The sequence below is a fragment of the Molothrus aeneus genome, chromosome 15 (assembly GCF_037042795.1).
Source record: "Molothrus aeneus isolate 106 chromosome 15, BPBGC_Maene_1.0, whole genome shotgun sequence".
Classification (NCBI taxonomy): Eukaryota; Metazoa; Chordata; class Aves; order Passeriformes; family Icteridae; genus Molothrus; species Molothrus aeneus.
In genome coordinates this window covers 16,706,149-16,730,345 of record NC_089660.1, presented here as the reverse complement: position 1 = coordinate 16,730,345, position 24,197 = coordinate 16,706,149, and the positions used below count along the sequence as shown (strand labels likewise).

The 24,197-nt window shown below is 60.0% G+C and overlaps 1 long non-coding RNA gene across 1 annotated transcript; it reads left to right on the top strand.

Moving 5' to 3' along the window:
• Positions 1–12,853: 12,853 nt before the first annotated feature.
• LOC136563045 (uncharacterized) lies at positions 12,854–21,664 on the top strand. Its single transcript, XR_010784593.1, has 3 exons — positions 12,854–12,940; positions 14,543–14,629; positions 21,052–21,664. It is a non-coding gene; the product is annotated as an uncharacterized lncRNA (long non-coding RNA).
• The last annotated feature ends 2,533 nt before the right edge of the window (positions 21,665–24,197 follow it).

The following is a 24,197-nucleotide window of genomic DNA, read 5'->3' as shown; positions in this document are numbered from 1 at the left end:
AGCAAGGACAGGGTCCTCGGGCACGGGGCTGGGCACGGTGTGAGCTGTGTGTGAGCTTTTGTGAGGTGTGCAGGCACCTGAGTTCGGCGATTCAAGCACGGAGGTGATGGCAGCGAGCAGGATCCAGGCACGGGCAGCCCGGGCATCCCTGGCTGGGTCCAGATGGGCCCAGCTGCTCTCCCAAAAGCTCCTGGAGCTCTCTCCCCTCGGCAGGGGCAGTGCCCAGAGCCTGGCACACACCAGCAGCCGCCCGGCCGGGCGGGAGCAGCTCCTGCTGCCATGCCTGCCAACACTCCCACTCCCGAGGCTGCACGACAGGAGAAAAGGGAACAGAAATTCACGTTTTCACATTTAGCTTTCCTTTGTACTCAGCTAATTAGCGCCTGAGTCTGGTGATGTCATTAAAGCAGCGCTAAGTCTTTATTGGGGTAATTTAATTTTCCCTTTCATATCAGGATGATTTCCTTTGTTGGGGTAGGTGCTGGAGAGGGGGAAGGGCCCGTGCAGACAATTGCTATTGTCAGGATAAATAATTCCCCAGTGGATTGACAAGGGGGGAGCTGGGCTGGGGGCTGGGAGCTGTCACTCAGCCGGGTGGCAGCGGGGCCGGCCAGCCCCGGGGGCACTGCCTGCCTCGGGATGCCCTTCCCGGGCCTCTCCCAGCCCCGGGGGCGCTGCCTGCCTCGGGATGCCCTTCCCGGGCCTCTCCCAGCCCTGGGGGCACTGCCTGCCTCGGGATGCCCTTCCCGGGCCTCTCCCAGCCCTGGGGGCACTGCCTGCCTCGGGATGCCCTTCCCGAGCCTCTCCCAGCCCCGGGGGCGCTGCCTGCTTCGGGATGCCCCTGCCGAGCCTCTCCCCAGCCAGCGAGGCTCCTGCCTTGGTCCCTCTCCAGCAGGGCCCCTCTCCCTCAGCCTTTGGAGCTGGGTTGGGTAAATCCTGTGGTCTCCCGTACAGGTCCCGCCCTTCTCCCACCCCACCACCATCCCTGTGCTGCTGGGAGGAGGAGGGAAGGGATTTCACGGGGATACAGGAGCCCTCCTGAGCCCCCAGAGTGAGGGAGAACCCCGGGCTCTGCACCCAGCTGGGACCTGCAGGGGAGCAGGGAGCTGAGCACAAGGAGCCCTCACAGGGATCCCCCACTTTGGGGCATCCCAAGGGTCATCCCTGCACTGGGAATGGTTGGAACTGGACTCAGCAAAGAGTTCTTCTCCCCAGCCCCTCTCCAGTGTCGTATTTCCATGTGGGGATGCTCCAGCACTCACTGCCACATTAAACTGGGCACAAGGAGGGGCCCAGGGTGTGGGAGACCCAGTGGTGGAGCCCTGGGACACCTCTGGAACAGCTCCAGCTCTTTTCCCAACCCTTCTTTCCCCCTCCAATGCCTCTCCTCAGCCCCTTGGCTCATTCTGCCCCAGGAGGGCTCCCAAACCCGGCTGAGAGGTGAAGGAGAGGTGCCTTGGGGTCAGAGCCCTGAGGATTGGCTCTGTCAGTCCCCACAGAGCATCCCTGCAGCAGGACCCCCTCAGCCAGGGAGAAAAAGCTGGCACAGCCCTGGGGAGCAGCTGGGAGAGGAGAGGAGAGGAGAGGAGAGGAGAGGAGAGGAGAGGAGAGGAGAGGAGAGGAGAGGAGAGGAGAGGAGAGGAGAGGAGAGGAGAGGAGAGGAGAGGAGAGGAGAGGAGAGGAGAGGAGAGGAGAGGAGAGGAGAGGAGCTGCTGGTGCCACCACGGGTCACAGTGTCCTCAGGAGCTTGGGCACAGCCATGGCAGGGCTCTGAGGGGACAATGGCATGGGGCAGGCTGATCCTGGGCCTCAGCTGGTGCCAGGGCTGTCCTGGTCCAGCAGAGCATCACCGGGATGGGAGGGGGTGGCAGGATTGATCCCAAAGTTCCAGCTCATCAGCTTTAACAATTCCAAAGGAATTGTCCTTCACGGAAAATGGGAAGGGAGGAGAGAGAGCATTGGAGGGAGCCATTTTCCAGCCAGCCCTGAGTCCATCCCTGAAGGATCCGTGTCCTTAGAGCCCCCTGGAGCCCACCCTGCAGCTCCCACCCCCCGGCGCCCCCGGGAGCCGAGCAGGAGCGGGGGGAGCGGGGCTGCAGAGGGGAACGTCACACCCGAAACACAAACACGGCTCCTTGGTAATTAGCAACCGTTTCAAGAGGGATGATGAGCCGCCAGTGACAGGCGGGCGGGTTTCTATTAAAAGCTGCCACGTGTGATCCTTCTCCAAGCCTGCCGGCCCCTCCTTACCTGGCGCTGGGGAAATGAGATGCAAACCTGACATTCATGCAGCGTTCGGGGTGAGCTTTAATTGCAGCCGGAGCCGGGGGCTGGGGGCAGGGATGGGGCACCCCTGTCCCCTCTCCGCCTCCAGGGGGACACGGAGCTGCCCGGAGCCCCCGGGGGCTCTCACCCGTCCTGCCGCGTTCCCGAGGAGAGCGGCGGCCAGCAGGGGCTCTGGAGGAGCTCTGGGCGCCCCACAAGAGGAGCCTCTCGCTGAAATGTTAAGGGCTTGTTTGCATCCCGCGGGAGGGAAGCGGGAGCGCAGCCCCGGTGCCGATTGCTCCTCATTCATTGCTCCTCGGCACCTTCCGGAGACAGGGAAGCGTCCTCGAGTGATTCCTCCATGTGCTCAGCCCCAAAATGTCGCTTTCAGCCTCACCTGGTGGGTTTATCCTGGTTTAAAGGCCTTCCAGAGCTTCCCAAGCATTGCAGGAGGAGCAACCCAAGCATTAGAGAAGGTGCATCTATGGCCAGGGCAGTGTTGGGGAGGTGGCCCCGTTTGGGGGCTGGGGCAGGGTGCTGGGGTGGGTTTGGAGCAGGAGGAGCCAGGACAGGCAGCCCCAGAGCAGGGTTTGCTCAGGACAGCAGTGCCCAGGCCCAGAGATGGTGGCTGAGGGTTGGGCAGGAGGGGATGGCCCCGGAGCAGGGGCCAAGGGTGGATGTGCTCAGCAATCCAGGGAGTGACAGGAGCCAGGAGAGTCACTCAGGTCTGTCACAGACATCTCTTATGAAAAAGCTTTTCTTTAGGATTTTTCCTCCTGAGAAGCTGAGAGGCCTCAGGAACAAAATGTAACCAATGGTTATCTGCTGCTGTGGAATGCAACAGGTGCATCTGGGATTGGGCTCATGTAGTTGTTTCTAATTCATGGCCAATCACAGTCAGCTGGCTCAGACACAGAGCCCAAGCCACAAACCTTCGTTATCATTTCTTTCCTATTCTACTCTTGGCCTTCTGATGAAATCCTTTCTTCTATTCTTTTAGTATCATTTTAATGTAATATATATCATAAAATAATAAATCAAGCCTTGTGAAACATGGAGTCAGATCCTCATCTCTTCCCTCATCCTCAGACCCCTGTGAACACGGTCACACATGGATACATTTGGGAGATTGGCTCCCCCAGTCCCACTCTGTGCAAGGAAATGAGGAATGACTGGCAGACTGGGCAGAAGGGGACAATCAGCCAAGGCCACCAGCTCTGGGGCCATGGCTCTGAGGGCAGCTCCTGCCCAGCTCGGGCTGTGAGCAGCGCTGTCCACGGCCCTTGCCAGCACCTCAGGGTGAGGGCTCCCCCTGCTTCCAGTTTCTCACCCTCACAGCTCCATCCCAACCACAACTGCAGCTCCTGAGGGGCAGAGCAGGCACAGCCCTGAGCTCGGCCCTGGGACAGGGACAGCACCTGGGAACGGCTGGGGCTGGGCCAGGCGTGTTGGGATGGACACCAGGGAAAGGTTCCTCCCCCAGAGGGTGCTGGGCACTGCCCAGGCTGCCCAGGGAATGGGCACGGCCCCGAGGCTGCCAGAGCTCCAGGAGTGTTTGAACAATGCTCTCAGGAATGCCCAGGGGGGATTGTTGGGGCATCTGGGCAGGGACAGGAGCTGGACTCAGCAATCCTTGTGGGTCCCTTCCAGCTCAGGATATTCCATCATTCCCTGATAAATCTATCCCAACAGCAACCAGCCTGGGGCTGGGGGAACCCCAAGAGCAGAGCAGAGCTGGCCATGCCCTGCTGGCCTCTCAGCAGGGTCCTCTCACAGATTCACTGAGCAGCAGCGAGGCTGGGCTTTAACAAGGGCTGGCTGTGCTGAGCAGCTCTGGCTCAGCCTCCTGGGCCTGCTGAAGGAGGTGGGTCTGCCCCAGCTCAGCTCCAGATCTGGGAGTGGCGTGGGTGCTCCTCAGAGCATCCCTGGGGTGTTTCCAGCAGAGGTTCTGCTTGGATCTGGCCCTTGGAACAGCACTGCCTAAAAAAGAGCTTGGATGAGAGGCCCCATCCACACAGACCCCTCAGCCCTGGCCCTGCAGCCCTGGTCCCAGGGAGAAATGTAGATTTCTCCCTGATTAATGATTTAATGAAAATAAATAAAGGGACCCTCCTGGGATGCAGCTCAGGCAGAGCAGGGTGGGATCTGAGGGCTCTCCCTGCCCCTGCTCTGTTGGGAGCAGCAGGGTCCTTGCAGGGGAGATGTTGAGGTGTCTGAGGACATTGGTGACACCTTCTATACCCAGAGGATGGGCAGGCCCTGGCACAGGTGCCCAGAGCAGCTGTGGCTGCCCCTGGATCCCTGGCAGTGCCCAAGGCCAGGCTGGAACTCCCTGGGATGGTGGAATTGTCCCTGCCCTTGGCTGGGGGTGGCACTGGATGGGCTTTAAGGTCTCTCCCAGCCCAAACTATTCCATAGTTCCCTGATTCTATGGCTGTCAGGAGACATCATCAGCTCTTCTCATGTCAGTCTGGACCTGCCCTGGACCTTCTTGGTGCCTTCCAGGGTGCTCCAGAGTCACCCATGGGTGGTGACACCTCCTTCCCTTGTGTCCAGCTCCCAGCTGTCACACAGCCCTTTGGGTGCCCCCACACCCTCCATCCTCTGGGCATCCACATTGCCCTCCCCTCCATCCTGAGCTTCAAGGGCTCATTTGTTTCCTGACCTGGCACAAGGAGGGGGTCCTGTGCCCCAGGTTTGACCAGGCTGTCTTGTCCCCACCCCTGGCGCTGCCTGTCCCCATGCCCACACACCTGGCAGTGCCACCAGGTCTGTGCCCTGCTCACCGTGCCTGGCCTGGGTGATTTGTGTCTTGCAGACACTCCAGTCAGTGTCTAAGGGCTCCTCTTCAGCCTGCCAAGGTCCAGGCAGCTGCCACACTTCTCCTCTCCTTAATGGATTGTCTGGCTCGTCTGCCATCCCTGAGGGTGACAAACCCTCTGTCCAGGCAGCACTGAGCCCTCCCCCTGCTGGCCTCGGTCCCTGCTCCCATCAGACAGGTTTGTGAGCTGCAGGGTGAAACCTTCCCGCTTGTTTCTCCGCCTCCACCCTTCGCCCTCAGCCCAGTTTTGTCACTGGTTTTTAGTCCTGGGGTCCCCCTGCCCCTGGACCCCAAGAGACAAGCTGTGCTGCAGCGTGGGACGGTGCCATGGGAGCTGAACCAGGCCTGGAGAAGGCCCATGGCAGCCCTGGAGAGTCCAGGGAGGCTGTCCCAGCTCAGGAGGTGACACCGGTGGTGTGGAGGTGACAGGGGAGAGGCTGAGCTGGTGTGAGGCTGAACAGTGTGAGGCTGAGCTGGGTGAGGCTGAACTGGTGTGAGGCTGAACTCATGGAGGTGACAGGGGAGAGGCTGAACTGTGTGAGGCTGAGCTGGGTGAGACTGAACTCATGGAGGTGACAGGGGAGAGGCTGAGCTGGTGTGAGGCTGAACTGGTGTGAGGCTGAGCTGGGTGAGGCTGAACTCATGGAGGTGACAGGGGAGAGGCTGGGCTGGTGCTGAGCACCTGTCAGAGGCAGAGGGAGGACCCAGAGGGGTCCTGCCATGGATGAGGGATGAGGAGAGGGGTCTCCAGAAGGGAGCAGGGATGGGTGGAAGATGCCCAGGCCAGGGGGGCTCCCCCAGCACGGCTCATTGCAGAGGGGCCCTGAGTGCCTGCGAGCAAAGAAAGGCGGGGAAGGAGCGGGGAGGGGGGAGAGATCTTTTCATCTAAAAGGTTACATTTGTCCTACTTCCTCCCATCTCCAGCAATTAACTTGAAGGGAGACATCACTGCTAATTGAGCAGTGAAGATCAGGAGCAACAATTACGCCTTTTGACAAGAGACAGCACAAGAGGGACTGCTCGGAGGCTGAGAATGGTAGGGAACGGTTTCTATGGCAATATAACTTTCCTCTCTTCCTCTCCAGCCATAGAAATGATAAAAATGTAGATTTCTCCCTGATTAATGATTTAATGAAAATAAAGAAAATTCTTATTAAAAAAAAAAAAAAGAAAAAGAAAAAGGAAAAAAAAAGGGGAAAAGGGGGGGAGGAAAAAATCGATAGGATGCAATGTTTAGCATGAGCCTGCGGCTGTGGGCAGGATCGATGTCCTTCTCCAGGCTGGACCGGGGAAATCTATTCCAGCAACGTGCCGAGGGCTCGGAGCGGCCCTGCCATGTGGTAATTAGGCGGCGGGCTCACACGGGGAAACGTGAGGGCTGCATTCAGATCTCTGATCAAAGGAGCTGCCCATCAAAGCGCTCCCCGCTCCGGCTGCTCCGCAAACCCCGGCGCTCGCTGCTGCCCGAGCCCTCCCGCCTCCCCTGCCCGCAGCCCCCCCGATCCCAGATTTAATTGGGATTATTCAGCCCGGCTGCCAGCCTGGCACGGGGGATGGCGCGCTGGTGAAGGCATCACCTGCAGGGGAGGCGGGGGCAGGAGGTGACACGGCTGTCCCCAGCACCTGGCGATGCCAGCCGCCACCTTGGGCGAGGTGACACCTCCCGTCCTGCCAGATCCGCGGGGAGCAGCGGGGAGGGGATGAGACTGGGAATCATCCTGGCCCTGTGGGTGCCCTGGTGCTGCTCCAGGGGCAGGGCTGGGGACAGGCAGGGCTGGGGACAGGCAGGGCAGGGCTGGGCTGGCACAGGCTGTTCCCGAAGGCACCGTGAGTTCCGTGTCCATCCCCATCCATCAGCAGCAGCTGCTGCCTGCCAGGCCATGCTGTGCCAGGCTCTGCCATGCCAGACCGTGCCCTGCCAGGCCAAGCTGAGCCCAGAGGAGGGGGCAAAGCCTTTGCAAAGCTCTCTCTGCCCCCTGCCTTGCCAAACATCCTCTGGTTTGCAGCACTCCACAGCCCCTGTGCTGCACCCTGAACCACTTTGGGGTGATTTTTCCTTTTTAACATTAGGATGGGGGGAGGTGGCTGGAGTGGGACCAGGACCATCCTGGGTACCCAGCCCGTGCCAGGCTGCTCCCTGCAGCTGCGCATCCCCATCCCCATCCCATACAGGGATCCCTGGATGCCCACAACCAGCCTTGCATCCATGGGGTCAGAGCATGGGCATTCTGAGGGATTTTTCCCACCTCCTCAGTTCCTATTTTATTTCCAAACTGGAGCATAAAACACACATAAACAAATCTAACAGCGAGAAATGGGTTGCTATCAAATCAACAAATTAATCTAATTATAGGGCTGATTAAATCATATCAGATAAACCAGCGACTCCTTCCCAGTGCTCAGCAGCCGTGCAGGGCCACAGCCAGCCCTGCTCAGCTCCTCTGGGCTGTGCCACGAGCAGGGGGCAGAGCCCGGGGCTGGGACCCCCCCAAACCCCTCCTGGCAGTGCCAGCACCCATGGGATGTGCCAGGTGCCAGTGCCCACACGGAACATCCACCCTGCCAGCTCTGCCACGGGGAAAACCAGCACTGGCACAGAGGAAAGAAGATTTTACCAACCAACAACCCCCAGAGTGAGGGCTGGGATTGCAGGATTCACCCCACAGGGCTCTGGGCTCTGCAGGGCCTCCCTGAGTGAGGCTGCACCTGGTGGGGTTGGTCCCCATGTCCTGGAGGTGCTCAGCACCAGCTCCTGCTCCTCACTACAGGAAATATTTTTGCCCAAAGTCTTGGAGGAATGATGAGGAGGACTCCATCTTATCAGGAGGCTAATTAATTACTTTATTATACTATATTATACTATATTATACTATTTTATTATATTCTATATATAATATATATTATACTATTCTATATATTACATTATATTATATTATATTATATTATATTATATTATATTATATTATATTATATTATATTATATTATATTATATTATATTATATTATATTATATTATATTATATTATATTATATTATATTATATTATATTATATTATTACATTATATTATATTACATTATATTACATTACACTATATTATATATAAATAATATATATTATAGTATTCTATATTATAATATTATTCTATATCTATATTATTCTATATCTAAAGTATTATATTAAATTATTATATTATTTATTATTATTAAAATATTATATCTAACTATATTATTCTATATCTAAACTGAATCTGCCAAGCACTCAACTGCCCTCAACTGCTCTGAATCTCATGACTGTCAGTGACAGTCCTGACACACACAGACACACACACACACACACACCTGGCCCTGACAGGCCAAGGAAACCAAACACCATCACTTTGGGTAAAAAACTCCATATTACATTCTACCTTGGCACAACACAGGCCCAGAGGATGAGAATTGTTTGGATCATTCTTTTCTCTGTTTCTCTCAGGTTCAGAGACTGTGAATCCCACACCTCCCCACGCTCCACAGGGGCAGGTGGTGCCTTGCTGGGGATGTGTGAGCTCCCTGCAGGCTCCCACCTTGGTGAAGGAGTAGGAAAATCCTCCTAAAGCAGGTGTTGGCTCTGGTTTCATTCCTCTGGTTTCACTGCCCCTGGCAAGTTGTTTCCAAGGCACCCCTTGCTCCCAGCCATGGGTGATGTCAGCTCTCCGTTCTCCTCCCCTGCTCTTCTCTCAGAGGTGTGGAGCAGAGATCCTCAGTCTCCTGATGGAAGATTCCTCCAGGTGCTGTCAAACCAGCAGAAGATGAGGAGATTGAGACTCCCAGTATGGAGCAGAGCTCTTTGTGCTCTTGGGTCCCACTCGGGCCCCCAGCTCTGCAAGGGGTGCCCCACTGGTGCTCCCCACCCCAGTTCTGGCCATGGGTGAAGGGCCAAGGGCAGGGGGCCATGGCTGAAACTGGGCTCATCCTGGGCTGCATCCAAACAGGAGCAGGGGGTCAAGGGAAAGGATTCCCCCCCCTCTGCTCTGCCCTCAGGAGAGCCCACCTGCACAGCTGCCTCCAGGAAAGACATGGAGCTGCTGGTGAACCCAGAGGAGGCCACAGAGATATTCTAAGAGCTGGAGTAGCTCTGATCTGGAGCCAGGCTGGGAGAGCTGGGGGTGCTCCCCTGGAGAGGAGAAGGCTCCAGGGAGAGCTCAGAGCCCCTTCCAGGGCCTGAAGGGGCTCCAGGAGAGCTGGAGAGGGACTGGGGACAAGGGATGGAGGGACAGGACACAGAGAATGGCTCCCACTGCCAGAGGGCAGGGATGGATGGGATATTGGGAATCAGGAATTGTTCCCTGTGAGGGTGGGCAGGCCCTGGCACAGGGTGCCCAGAGCAGCTGGGGCTGCCCCTGGATCCCTGGCAGTGCCCAAGGCCAGGCTGGAGCAGCCTGGGACAGTGGGAGGTGTCCCTGCCATGGCAGGGGTGGGGTGGGATGGGATGGGGTGGGATGGGATGGGATGGGATGGGATGGGATGGGATGGGATGGGATGGGATGGGATGGGATGGGATGGGATGGGATGGGCTTTAAGATCCTTCCCACCCAAACCCTGCTGGGATTCCACACCCCTGCCAGCCCCCTGGCACACAGCTGGTGGTGCCACAGCTACAGAGCTGGAGGAGAGCACCTCCAGCAGCCTCAGGGCACCGTGGGCACCTGGGAAGGGCGAGGATGGGCCCAGCTGGGTGGATCTGCAAACCCACCCTCCTCCCATGCCCAGGGCACTGAGAGCCTCCACAGCCTCAGCGGGGCACCCCAGCTGGGTGTGGGGCACAGCCATCCCCAGAGGGGCCCCCTCAATGTCCCCAGAGCCCAGCCCCACTGCCCTGGGTCTCCAGGGACGTGTCCATGTGTGCCACACGCGTGCAGGGCTGTGCGTGCCCACGTGAGCCTGGGGGCACAGGGCTGTGCCAGGGGGGCCCGGGGGGGCTCTGCTGAGAGGAGCCATCCCCCAGCCCGTGCTGATGCAGCTCAGCAATCACAAGAACTTCGCTGATGAATATTTAAGCCGAGCGCTGAATATTTAAAGCGTTCAATTATTTTAATGGCTTCTAAGTGTGACAGCGGGAGGGGACAGGGGGATGGCGGCCCCCGGGTCCGGCGGGCAGGCGGGGCTCTGGCTGGGGAGGGGGCGCTGCCGCTGTCCCCAGCAGGGTGGTGGCGCTTTGCACAGGGACAGCGGTGCCCTGCCACCCTGGCAGCCCGGGCTCTGTCCCTGTGCCCTGATTCCTGCAGGAGCAGCCTCGGCGGTGCCACCCCCGCTCTCTGCCACCGCCTGTGTCTGTCCTGTCCCCGTGCCGCCACGGCAGCTGCGTGGTCCTGCACGGTGCCACCAGCAACGCTGGCACGGGCCAGCCCTGCTGACACCCCCGGGTGATGTGGCAGGGCAAGGGGGGTGGCACTGCCTCTGTCACCCCAAATCCCTGCCATGGCGAGGCAGTGGGGACCGACGGTGACCAGCGGTGACCGAGGGCTGAGCGCAGAGTGTCCCCAGGGCTGTCCCCAGCCCCGCAGCCAGGTGCCACCCCCAGGAGCCGCCCCAGCCCCGCGGCAGGGACAGGGAGGGTGGCCTGGAGCACAGGAGCGCTTTCCCCAGGCGTGCTCCCGCAGCCATAAATATTCATATTCTTATCCTAATTTTCCATGTACTTTTCTGTCACATCCAATTTTATTTTAATTTCCCTTTATAAGCCTTCCCAGCTAATGCACTCCCTGCTCCCATGATTACCCCAATCAGCCGCCGCTTTAAACACATTCCCTGCAGGCGGCTCTCGTTGGGATCGCGGAGCATCCAGCCCGGCCCCTGCTCCGGCCTTCGGCAGAGCTCCTTTGCCACCCCGTGGTGGGCACGGGCTGCGGGCGCTGCTGCCCTTCCCGCAGCCTCCACTCCGGGCATTTGTCCCTCCCCAGTGGCCCTGGTGGCCGTGTCGTGCGGGGTGGGCTGTGCACAGCTGGGATGAGCATGGGGACACGGCTGTCCCTGGGCACGGGGCAAGGTCCTGCCCTGGCAGCTCCCTGGCTGTGGGTGAGCCCTGGGTTCTGGATTGCTTTGAGAAGAGGAGCAGAGGATGGGCAGGATCCCTGTGCAGGGGCTTTGCCATGCTGGTCAGAGTGCCAGAGATGTGCCATGGCTGTGCCAGAGATGTGCCATGGTCATGCCAGAGATGTGCCATGGCTGTGCCAGAGATGTGCCATGGCTGTGCCACAGTTATTCCAGGAATGTGCCACCCCTGTTTCAGACCTGTGCCATATCTGTGCCATGGCTGTGCCACAGTTATTCCAGAAATGTGCCAGCCCTGTGTCAGATCCATGCCATATCTGTGCCACAGTTATTCCAGGAAGGTGCCACCCCTGTGTCAGGCCTGTGCCATATCTGTGCCATGGCTGTGCCACGGTTACTCCAGGGCTGTGGTTATTCCTCTCTGTGCCACCTGTCCCTGCTCCCAGCAGGCAGCAGCCCTGCCAAGCAGTGCCCACAGCTGTGCCAAGGCTGAGCCAGCTGGCACTGCATGGGCACAGGGCTTGTGTGCCCCTCTGTGCCTCACTGGGGACACTGGGCCAGCCTGGGGGACAGGACACAGCCCCAGTGGGGCAGGACATCCCCCCAGGCTGGGCAGGACGCTGCCCCAGTAGGAAAGGGCATGTCCCCAGTGGGTCAGGCTGTGTCCCCAGTGGGTCAGGCTGTGTCCCAGCAGGGCAGGACATGTCCCCAGAAGGGCAGGACACGTTCCCAGCAGGGCAGAACCTGTCCCTGGTGTGTCAGGACGTGTCTCTGGTGCATCAGGACCTGTCCCAGGTGAGTTGGGACCTGTCCTGGTGTCTCAGGATGTGTCCCTGGTGTGTCAAAATGTGTCCCCAGTGGGTCAGGTCATGTCCCAGCAGGGCAGGACATGTCCCCAGCAGGGCAGGACACGTCCCCAGCAGGGCAGGACACATCCCCAGCAGGGCAGGACATGTCCCAGCAGGGCAGGACATGTCCCCAGCAGGGTAGAACACGTCCCCAGCAGGGCAGGACATGTCCCCAGCAGGGTAGAACACGTCCCCAGCAGGGCAGGACAGGTCCCCAGCAGGGCAGGACATGTCCCCAGCAGGGCAGGACACGTTCCCAGCAGGACAGGACATGTCCCCAGCAGGACAGGACATGTCCCCAACAGGGTAGGACACGTCTCCAACAGGGTAGGACACGTTCCCAGCAGGGCAGGACATGTTCCCAGCAGGACAGGACATGTTCCCAGCAGGACAGGACATGTCCCCAACAGGGTAGGACATGTCCCCAACAGGGTAGGACATGTCCCCAGCAGCAGGGGCCATCTGTCCGTGCCCAGGGCCAGCCCCAGGGTGGCACCACACCAGAGCAGGCGATGGGGCCGCCCGCACACGGAGCCCGGCTGGCACCCAGACACAGAGCAGGGAGGGGAATTTGTTCCTCACCACCCACGGGGACGGGAATTAACGAGGCTGCCGGAGTCTCCTGCTGGGGGCTCTCCCAAAATCCCCCCTCGGCGGGGCCGGGCCGCTGCCGTGCTCCTGCCAGCCGTGGGAAGTCACTCAGGCTCCGCTCGCTCACTTCTGAAGACCTCTTGATAAACATTTATAAACATTTGTAGTATTTTAAATTTCCCCTCAATAATTTATGAATAGTTATTTTATATACTTTAAAGAGGGTAATAATGTAAAATTTATAAGGCGGGAGCACTCAGAGTGGCAGCGCGGCGTCGCGGGGCTGGGAGCGGGAGGCGCTGCCTTCCCCGCCTCTCCCAGCCGAGCCTGATTGAAACTTTAAAGGCTGAAAAACGGGGCACGGCGGGGACACCGAGGGGACACGTGAGCCTGGGGACGCCGGGACGCGGCCGGGAGGGCGGGGTGGCGGCCCCGAGACCGGACATGGAGAGGGATGGGATGCGGGGATGGAGGGATGAGCGGGGGGGAGAGCAGGGAGAAGGGATGAGGAGAAGGAGGGAGGGAGGAGGGATGTGTGCGAGGGAGCGATAACCGCGGCGGGAGCGAGGGATGGGAGAGGAGGGATGGAGGGAGCAGCAGGGAGGGGCCAGGAGCAGCTGGGAGCCAGAGATAAAGAGGAGGAGAAGGGAGACGGCACCGGGCGCGGGAAGGTGTCAGGAGACGGGCGGGTGGATGGATGGATGGATGGATGGATGGATGGATGGATGGATGGATGGATGGATGGATGGATGGATGGATGGATGGATGGATGGATGGATGGATGAGAGACGAGCAGAGCAGGGAGGAGGGAATGTGGAGAGGTGTCCCAGGGCTGTGGGGGAATGAGCAGAGTGCCCAGCATGGCGTGGGTGGGGGCCAAGCAAGGTTTGGGGTCCAGCGGTGCAGGAAGGGGTGAGAAGTGCCTGGAGCCACAGGGGTGGGAAGGAGCAGGTTTGGGATCATGCCAGGGAGCTCCACAGTCATGGGCTGGGACACACGTGTGCCAGGCACGAGGAATGGCACGGGCAGGGGGCATCGGGGCGCTGGCTCTGGGCACACAGAGAGGGGCTGGCAGGGCAGGGGGCTGGGAGAGGGCACAGAGGGTGTGCCTGAAAGGGGAGTGCAGGGCCTGGGAGGTGAGGGCTGTGCAGGGCTGAGTGAGCGTGCAAGGCATGCAGGGCCAGGGGGGGTTCACAGTGAGTGTGAGCAGGGTGGGAATATTTGTGCAGGGATGAGTGTGAGCTGTTGGATTTGCTCATGCAGGGATGAGTGTGAGCAGGATAGGATTGCTCATACAGGGATGAGTGTGGGCAGGGTGGGAGTGCTCGTGCAGGGATGAGTGTGAGCAGGATAGGATTGCTCACAGAGGGATGAGTGTGAGCAGGATAAGATTGCTCATGAAGGGATGAGTGTGAGCAGGGTGGGATTGCTCATGCAGGGATGAGTGTGAGCAGGATAGGATTGCTCATGCAGGGATGAGTGTGAGCAGGATAGGGTTGCTCACAGAGGGATGAGTGTGAGCAGGATAGGATTGCTCATACAGGGATGAGTGTGAACAGGACAGGATTGCTCATACAGGGATGAGTGTGAGCAGGATAGGAGTGCTCACAGAGGGATGAGTGTGAGCAGGATAGGATTGCTCATACAGGGATGAGTGTGAGCAGGGTGGGAGTGCTCGTGCAGGGCTGGGTGCTCACGTGCTGAGCGTGCAGGGGGTGCAGGTGCACACGCAGGGCACCAGTGCAGGTGCATCTCCAGGCAAGGCAGTGCCTGTGTGCTGCACAAAGGTGCCACCTGTGCCCTGACATCCTCGGGGTCCCCACACCAAGGAACAAGCCGGGCACAGCCTGGCACTGGCACCCAAAGGGGGTGAAGGGGCAGAATCCCAAGCTGAGCTCCCAGGGGCTGTCCTGAACCCCCCAGTGCAGGGCCTGGCTCAAGGACAGAGCCCCAAATCCTGACCAAATTCCCATCTCAAATGCCCAGGTGAAACCCAGATGGAGAGAGGGCCCTGCCATGGGGTGAAACCATCTCCCAGGCTATCAAGAGCTCTGCCTTTACCTCCACACACAGGTAAATGTTATTTTGGGAGCTCCAGGGAGGGTGTCAGGGAGAAAGGGACACACAGGTGGGGCAGTGCAGGACCACGGGGATGTGAGAGCACCCATGGGAATGAGATGATGGGAGGTGTGTGGGGTGGCACTGTGGAGGGTGACAGTGCCCTGGGCAAGGTGTGAGTGCTTGTGCAAGGTGTGCCAGCCTGCAGGGTGCAGGACAGGCCTGTGCATGCAGGTGACAAAGCACAGGAGGGACTGGAGAGGATCTGTCCCCAGCTGGGACAGCGATGCCACCGCACTGGGGCACAAGCAGGAGCACACAGAGCCAGGAGAGGGGGGAAGGGGTATCCTGTGTGACCTGGAAAGGGGAAGATGCTGCAGCCCTGTCACAGAGGGATGGTTTTGCTCTCTGGATGATAATTCCTAGCGTTTGGGGCTGTCAGTTCGTGCTTAGCAGCTCCCCCTCCGCGGAGCTGCTCCGTGCAGTTGACACCGCAATTGTTTTCTGAAGAGAACACGCGACTCTCTTCTTATGTATTCCCTTTCCCGGTGTTTGTATTTGCTTCAAAGTCTCCTCATCACCCTGTTTGGTGACAAAAACTCATGTCTGGAGATCAGGGTAATGTGTTGCTTTTCAAAGCTCGGGGAGGAGGGGGTTGGCAGACATGGGTTTGCTGCATTATTTACATCCCTGCGGCACCCTGCCTCCCTGGCAGCCCCCCTCGGGCTGCTGGGACCCCTCTGTGACAGCTGGGACCCCATCCTGACCACTGGGACCCCTCTGTGACAGCTGGGACCCCACCCTGACCACTGGGACCCCTCTGTGACAGCTGGGACCCCCACCCTGACCACTGTGACCCCCATCCTGACCATTGGGACCCCTCTGTGACAGCTGGAACCCCCATCCTGACCACTGTGACCCCCATCCTGACCACTGGGACCCCACTGTGACAGCTGGGACCCCACCCTGACCACTGGGACCCCCACCCTGACAGCTGGGACCCCCACCCTGACCACTGTGACCCCCATCCTGACCATTGGGACCCCTCTGTGACAGCTGGAACCCCCATCCTGACCACTGTGACCCCCATCCTGACCACTGGGACCCCACTGTGACAGCTGGGACCCCCACCCTGACCACTGGGACCCCCACCCTGACAGCTGGGACCCCTCCAGGTGCTCAGCACCCCCCAGTGTGCTCTGGGGTGGTTGGGGGCACCCTGGCACAGACAGGATGAGTGGAGTGCTGGGGATGCCAGGGTGAAGAATCCCCCTGGGCAGGATTTGGAGCACTTACACCCTCCCAGCTTTGGGGTCCCTGTGTCACACGGTGTATGTGGCACAGGGATCACCTGCATGCGTGGTCACCTTGGCTGGTGGCCTGTCCCCTCCACTGGGGACACCAAGCACACCCAGGGTGGGCACAGCTCTCCCTCACTGAGGCGTGGGCACTGCCAGGTCTGCTGGCACAGCCCCCCCTCCTCCGTGTGCTCAGTGCCACGAGCACAGGCAGTTCTCTATCTAATTGATCAATTAATTATCTCCAGCATTCAGCTGCATATTGGTTTTAGATGAAGGGAGAGGCTAACAAGAGGATTAGGCATGTGAGGCTTCAAGGGAGCCAGCGAGACGTGGGAGGAAGGGAGAGAGATGGGAGACAGGGAAACACGGGATGAGCACTCTCATGGTGAAAAGGATGGGGCTGGGAGCTGGAACTGGCACTGTGGTGATTGGAATAGATCCCAAAATCACCGGGTGGGACGTGCCTGGGCTCCTCTGGCCCTTGCTGCTTGACCAGAGGCGGCCACTGTGGTGTTTTCACCTCAGAGACACCCCTGGCTGGCTGGATGTTGCAGCTGGCACGTGGAACAAGTCCAGGCAAGCAGGAATTCAGTTTTTACCTCTGGTGGAAAGGCTTTAGGCGAGGTGAAGAGGAAAAGGAGACTGATTCTGCCAGAGGGTTTAATCCAGAGTTTTATTCCATGGTCACAGATCTCTGAATCTTGGTAACAGCTCCACAGAATCCAGACTGCGTGGTCCCGTGTGTTTTTAATCCCGGGGAAAGGGGGAGGGGAAGGGGTAGGTGTGCCACCAACCAGGTGGGAGGGGGGCAGTCTCAGGGGACAATGACACCGAGACTGGCCAATGACCCCAGGGCTGAGAAGCATCTTTTGAACTGCACCAACCAGACGACGCCCTTGCTGGAATGTTAAGATTGAGGGACTTAGCAAAGGGGCAAGGGAGAGGTTGGCACACCTGGGAAACTGGGATAGCTAAAACAGGATATTGCTTCACACTGCAACACTGGGCACAGCTGCAGTGATGAGGAACTGAGCAGGGGATGCTCCACAAACGGAGATGCCAAGGCAGGGGATGCTCCAGAAATGCTGATGCTGACACCAGAGGATGCTCCAGAAATGCTGAGGCAAGGGGATGCTCTAGAAGGGAAGGACTGAGGCAGGAGGATGCTCCAAAAATGGCGATAATGAGGCAGAGGATGCTCCAGAACTGCCATGCCAAGGCAGGAGGCTGCTCCAGAAGGGATAATCTGAGGCAGGAGGCTGCTCCAGGAACGGTGGGAGGGTGATGCTGTGCCCCAGACTCACTCAGGGTGCCCAGTGCCCACCATGACCTGTAGCCCTGGCTGGGCTCAGCCTGTCTCCAGCTCCTTCCACCCTGCCCAGGATGGCTGGGGACAGGCAGGGGACACTGCTGAGCCCCTGCACACTCACAGGCTGCACCTCCTGGAACCCTCAGCCTGCCGGGCTCAGGCACACCCAGGCAGCTTCCCAGCGACGTTCGGGAGAAACGGCGGCATCAGTGTCACCCCCCAGAGCCCCCCCGGCCGAGCCTGGCGGTGGCGAGCCCTGGGGATGGCCCCAGGAGGTGGCCGCGGGTGTCAGCCGGGGGCCTGGCAGCGGCTCATTAGCGCGACAGGCTGTCACTCAGGCTGCAGCCAGCCCCGGGGGCACCCCCAGCGCCGCGGGGACCCCTGGCAGCGGAGGGCAGCGCCTTTGCAGCCCCTGCACGCTTGGGGACAGCGGGGGGACAGCGGGGGGACAGCGGGAGCGCTGCACGGCCACCCCCGGGCAGGGCAGCGGGACAGAGGTGACAGCACGATCCGCGGCCCCCTCCTGTCACTCGGAGAGCGCCGCAGCCCGGAGCGGTGTCAGGCGCTGGTGGCAGCTGTCAGCACGGGAGGTGACAGCCGCTAATGACCCCGCGGGGAGGGTGGCTCCGCACGCAGGGGAGGGACCACGGGTGACATTCCCGCAGCCCATGGTGCTGCCACCGCTCCCTGCAGCCCTGTCAGCCCCGCCGTGCCCTCGGCTGCAGCACGGACACGCCACGGCTCAGCGTGGCACAAGCGCTCGGTGGTCACACACGGAGCGAGGTACGCGCGGGTACCCCTGGAATTCAGCCTGGATCGTAAAATCACGGAATCCCAGAGCGACTCGGGCTGGAAAGGACCTCAAAGCCCATCTCATTCCACCCCCTGCCACGGACAGGACCCTTTCCACCATTCCAGGTGGCTCAGAGCTCCATCCAAGCCCCGTCTGTGCACACAGCCACACATTCTCTGTGGGATGGGGGCGCTCGGGAAACACCCCCAGGGGCTCGAACACCCCTCACCCCGGGGTGCTCAGCCCTGGGAGCTGCATGCAGGCACTACCAGCCCGCCCCCTGCACAGCCACCACCTCCCCAGGCCAGGGCTCTGGGGCAGGGAGCACCCCAGGCTCCTGCCCGGGCACCGCAGGCATCAGCACATCCCCGGGTTGTGCCAGCTGGGAATTCTGGCCTGTCCCAGCTGAGCTCCTGCTGATCCTGGCACAGCACAGTCCCATCCACCAGGCCGGGCAGCCACGGTCTCACACAGCACGGCAGGAGCAGGAAGGAGGCGAGCCGGGCAGTGCCGTGACACCGCCAAAAGGAGGAGGACGAGGACGGCGACAATGCCAGGCAAAGCTGCGGTCACCGCGGGGTTGGCTGCCTGGCTGGCTGCGACAAGGCCGCGGTGACAACGGCGCTGTGACAGCGCTGCTCGCGTCCCCAGGGCAGACAGCATCTCCCTCGTTAGGAGCGCTCGGGCCGCCCGCAGCTGCTGCTGCTGCTCCCGCCGCTCTCTCCCCGTAATTAAACACCCAACGACCTTTGCCGGCTGCCGGAGACGCTGCCACAAATGAGCGGTAAGCGCCAGATTAGAGCCCGGCTCAGCAGCCCCGCAAATCCCTTTAATGAGCATTTAGGCAGGGCCGGCGGGGCGCCTGCTGCCGGGGTGGGCTGGCACGGCGGGGATGGCACCGCGGCCAGCCTGGGGACAGCGACACCGAGCTCCCGCTGGGCCCGGAGCCGCGGGGCATCACCCCCGCAGGCAGCCGGCACTCAGGCCTTGTTGGAGGGCGGCTCCAGCTTCTCCCACGTCCCTCTTTGCACCCACAAGTGCCCCAAAGGATGTGGGAGCAACGCTGTGAGTGGCACCAGGACCAGGTGCCCGGGGTCCCAGGGAGTGGGGACAGGGCTGGTGACACTGGGAGCAGATTCCTGCAGGGACAGGGCTGGTGACACTGGGAGCAGATTCCTGCAGGGACACAGAGAGTGGGGACAGGGCTGGTGGCACTGCGACCAGGCTCCTGCAGGGACACAGAGAGTGGGGAGAGAATGGTGACACTGGGAGCAGATTCCTGCAGGGACACAAAGAGTGGGGACAGGGCTGGTGACACTGGGACCAGGCTCCTGCAAGGACACAGAGAGTGGGGACAGGGCTGGTGACACTCGGAGCAGGCTCCTGCAAGGACACAGAGCGTGGGGACAGGGCTGGTGACACTCGGAGCAGGCTCCTGCAAGGACACAGAGAGTGGGGACAGGGCTGGTGACACTGGGAGCAGGCTCCTGCAGGGACAGGGCTGGTGACACTGGGACCATATTCCTGCAGGGACACAGAGAGTGGGGACAGGGCTGGTGACACTCGGAGCAGGCTCCTGCAAGGACACAGAGAGTGGGGACAGGGCTGGTGACACTCGGAGCAGGCTCCTGCAGGGACACAGAGAGTGGGGACAGGGCTGGTGGCACTGCGACCAGGCTCCTGCAGGGACAGGGGGTCCCAGGGACACACAGGGAGCCCAGCCCAGCACTGCAGGGAGGTTGATCCCCTCCATTGCAATATCAAAAGTGGAAAAGCCTGAATGAGTGGCGGGGCCGTGTGGCTGGGGGTCGATGGTGACACGGCACGCGATGGCACCGCTCAGATTTGTGTCGAAGCTGTTTGCTCCAAGTTGCCCCACACAAGGAGGAGCCAGGGCTGGCACAGGGAGCAGAAGATGGGTGGTGATGCTCAGGGCCCAGAGGGGGGGTGTTTCCTGCCCTGACAGATAATTTGGAACAACAACACCTCCCTCTCCTCACCCTCGGCTTTGGAAGGTGCAGATGTGGTGGGGGGACTGGGAGAGTGCCAGGATTCCATCCAGGCAGGCTGAGCACCTGGGATTTGGGCTCATCCAAGAGAGCCTGATAACCCTGTCCCCCTTCTGGGACCAAAGTGTCCCCAAGGTGCTCAGTGACAGGGTCCAGGTGGATCAGGAAACACAGGCACATCCCATCTGGACTCTCACTGAGCTGACTGGTGTCCCCAACTCCTCTGCACTGTCCCAGCATGTCCCTGCTCCAGGGGTTATCTCCAGTGTCCCTGTGTGCCTCTGAACAGGGGCATTTATCCCTGGTGTCCCTGGCTGAGGCCATCCAGGGCCATTTATCCCTGCTGTCCCTGGCTGTCCCCACCTGAGGCATTGATCCCTGCTGTCCCTGGCTGTCCCTACCTTGGGACATCGATCCCTGGGCTCCCTGATCTCAGTGTTACTCTCCACATCCCCGTGCCAGGTGTTTATCTCCAGTGTCCGTGGCATTCAGGGATTCTCTGCCCCATCCAGCTCAGCGTGCCCCAGGGCCTGGCCATGCCCAGCCCTGCCCCATGTCCTCTGGCCACCCCATGCCTGTGACATCGTCCCCATTCCAGCTGGGGAGTTCCCAGCTGGCCGAGTACCCATTCCCAGCAAAATCAGAGGGAAGAGACTCAGGGAATTCAGGTCAAACTCAGCCAGCACAGGAAGCAAAGCAGGGATGCCACACAGGAGAGCAGCAATATTTTCCAACCTGCTGATTCCAGCGTGGCTTGTTCCAAGCTGACCTTAATCCCTGGCTAGCACAGCCAGTGCCTGGCACCTCCTGGTGGCATTTGGGACACGTGTGACAGCCAGGCAGCGCCGAGAGCCGGGGGTGGCGGCGCCGGGGCCGCTCCCTCCTCCGGGAGAGGGCAGCGGGCAGAGGCGGGGGCCGGCAGCATCCACCTCATGCCTTTTAATAAAACATGAATTAGGTGCCAAGGCGTATTAGATTCACTTCCCCGGTGACAGAAAATCAAAGGCTTCTCCCATCTTTTCTAGAGGCGCGTTCCTGATTGATCTGGAAGAAGCAGCTCAGTGCGAGGGAAGGAGTCTATACACACCGAAACAGCTCTTTAATTTCTTAATTTAATATCTGACACGTAAAGATTCTCATTAAGCCAGTCAATGAAGCCTGGAAATACAATTTTCGTGCAAACTGTCGCTATCATAACTTACACGAAACTTCAGATGGTGCCCTGTGAGCGCTGTGATTAAAACCATTCATCTTCCCTGGCAGCCGCCGCTCCCGCCCCCCGGGCCGGCCCCCGCCCCGTGCCCACCCGGCAGCTCCCGGGGTGCCCCCACGGCCGTGGGCACCCCCCGATGGATCCTGAGGGATGCGGGCAGCGCTGTCTGCAGCGGCAGGAGGGCTGGGGAAGGACCCTGGGCAGATCCCACCGGGCACAGCATCCCCAGCGCGTCCCCGAGCACGGGAATCTCCCCCATCGAGGCATGCGCGGGAGGGAGAGCTTCCCAAAGACGCTAATTAGGCAAATTAATTCCTACTGAGTCGCGGCTCTTCGCTGCCTTAAAAGAGGGGAGAAAAAAAAAAAATAAAATACAGAAGCTACTTATTTCAGTGCTGATTAAATCCCAAATATTGAGACACGGATTAGAGCTGAGAGTTTTCCGTGGGAGGTGACCCCACAGCAGAACCCACAGCAGAACCGGTGCCCACCTGGCACAGAGCAAGGGGGAGCCCCGAGGTTGGCATGGGGACACGAGTCCTTCTGCTCATTCCTCACATCCCCTGGTGTTGCCAGCTGGGCTCCTTCCTCCTCCACGGGCTGAGGAAGAGGATGGTGAAGCCATGTGGGTACAGGACACCACCTTGGCACAGGGCTGAGCCTCGGGGTGCCCTCAGGAACCGCCATGAGAGGGATCCGGGCAGGGCTCCCATCCTCAGCAGGGCCCATGAGCAGATTCATCATTTCCTGCCTCTCTCACCCTTCATCCCTCTCCACTGATCCAGCCCTGTGGAACATTTCAGCTCCAAGGAAACTCCAGGAATTTCCCAGCAGCTGCAAATCCATTCAGGACATCAGGCTGGGAAAGAAAACCCACCCCAGGGACTCTGCAAAGGCTGCTGGATCTGTGTCACTGCACTGGGAGCAGGGAAGTGTCGCACAGAATCCCAGAATGATTCGGTTTGGGTTGGAAGGCACCTCAAAGTTCATCTCCTTCCATCCATGGCAGGGACACCTCCCACCATCCCAGGTGCTCCAAACCCCATCCAGCCTGGCCTTGGGCACTGCCAGGGACCCAGGGGCAGCCCCAGCTGCTCTGGGCACCCTGTGCCAGGGCCTGCCCACCTCAGGGATTCCTGTGCCAGCCGCTGGTGTCCATCAAAGAGGAGCTGGGGATGGGATTGGGGAAAGGGGCTCCGTGGGCTGTCCAGCCCTTGGGGCTCTGCCACCAGCCCAGCGCACCCCACGAGGTGCTGCCTGTGGCTGTTGGGTGTCCCACGCTGTCCCCAAGCCCTGCCCTCCTGCTGGGGAGGGGACACATTCCAGATGGATTCCCCAGGGTCCAGCCACCATGCCTGGAAACCAAAGGATGCTCCAGCGAGGTGGAGACTGGTGAGAGCCTCGAGCACCAGGATGGCCCCTGCCCCCCTTGCCCATGGCAGAGGATGGGGTGGCACTGGGACCACCTAAAGGTGTCCAGCTCTGCTCCCCAGGATGCCAGAGCTCCATGCAGCTCCAGGCCAGAGGGAGGAGGACGAGTGGGCACCAGCAGGGTCACCCAGCCCCGCCTCTTTGAGAGACTGTGACTCCAACCTGTTAGAATCTCTGCTGCTCAGAGTGACCACGAGAAAAGTTAGAAGAACTTGAAGAAAGAATCAGAGCTCTTCATTTCTTGGTCTCAAGGTTGTTTATTGTATCTTATCTATAAAAAATTTTCTCCTACCCTGCTGAGGTCCATCCAGCAGGACAGACAGAGGCACTCTGCCTGCCCCAGGGCAGGGTTATGTCTTTATACTAAAAACTACCTGTACAATGTTTACAATTCCTTTCCAATACCCATCACCTGTGTTAGACAGTGAGCTTCTACTCTAAACCAATCTAAAAGTGCCAACAACACCCAGAAGATGGAGGCCAAGAAGAAGAAGGAGAAAGGCTGGACACACCCAGATCCCTCCATCTTGCCTTCTGAACCCCCATACCAAAAACCCCCAAAATCTACTTTTCCACCCCATGATAACTTCACTATCATTCTACTTAATTTGTCATGGCTTGCAGATTCTCATATAAGGTTGGTAACTTGCTCCACGGGTCGTAATCAAACCCACACAGGCATTTTGGGCTCTGTGCCAGGGTCTCTGACCCCCCTGGCAGGGGAGTCTGGGCTGCTCAGGACAGCCAGAGGGATGTGCTGGGTTCCCACACCAACCCCTGGCTAGGGACCAAACCCGCACCCAGCTCACCCCAGCACGGCTCCTGCACCCGAGGGGCACCTGTGGGTGTCCCAGGGGCTCTGGAGGGCGCGGTGCCCGCGCTCGCTGCTGCCAGAGCCGCTCCCCTGGTCCCCCTCCCGCGCGTTATCGGGGCCCTCGGGGTGGCAGCTGCTGCCAGCGCTGCCTGACGTCGGCGCGGCTCGGAGGCGCGCGTGGCGTGTTTGATGTCAGGATTACCGGCTGGCTGTATTGTAAATGCTAAAATGAAATAAGGAGATTAGAGAAGAAAAGCGCCGCTCCGCAGCGCGCGCCTGCCGATTGCCTGCCGAGGGCGGGGGGACACGGCCCGCTGGCAGCCAGCCCTGCCAGGCAAGGGTTAAACGGGGCCAAGCGGCTCCAGAGGCGCCGGTGCTGCTGCCACCGAGCCAGGGGAGAGGTGGATGGAGCCCTTTGCTCTCCCGGCGGTGCTGGGATTCTCTGGCTCACGTGAGTATTGATCCTGTCACCCCAAGTGGCTCCTGGCAGCCCTGTGTCCCCCGGGGCAGAGCAGGGAGGGGTCACCTGGGCTAGGGTGGGTGTCTGCAGCCTGGCTGGGGGGGCTCTGCATCCCTTCCCACCCTGCTGCATCCCTGCCCAGGAATGAGGGCACGGCTGCCTCCCAGCCCTGGGAGCTGGTGCTTGGAGGGGAGGAGGCTTGTGCAGCCTCAGAGGGGGTGAGGACCCTCTGCAGGCCTTGCTGGGGGAATTT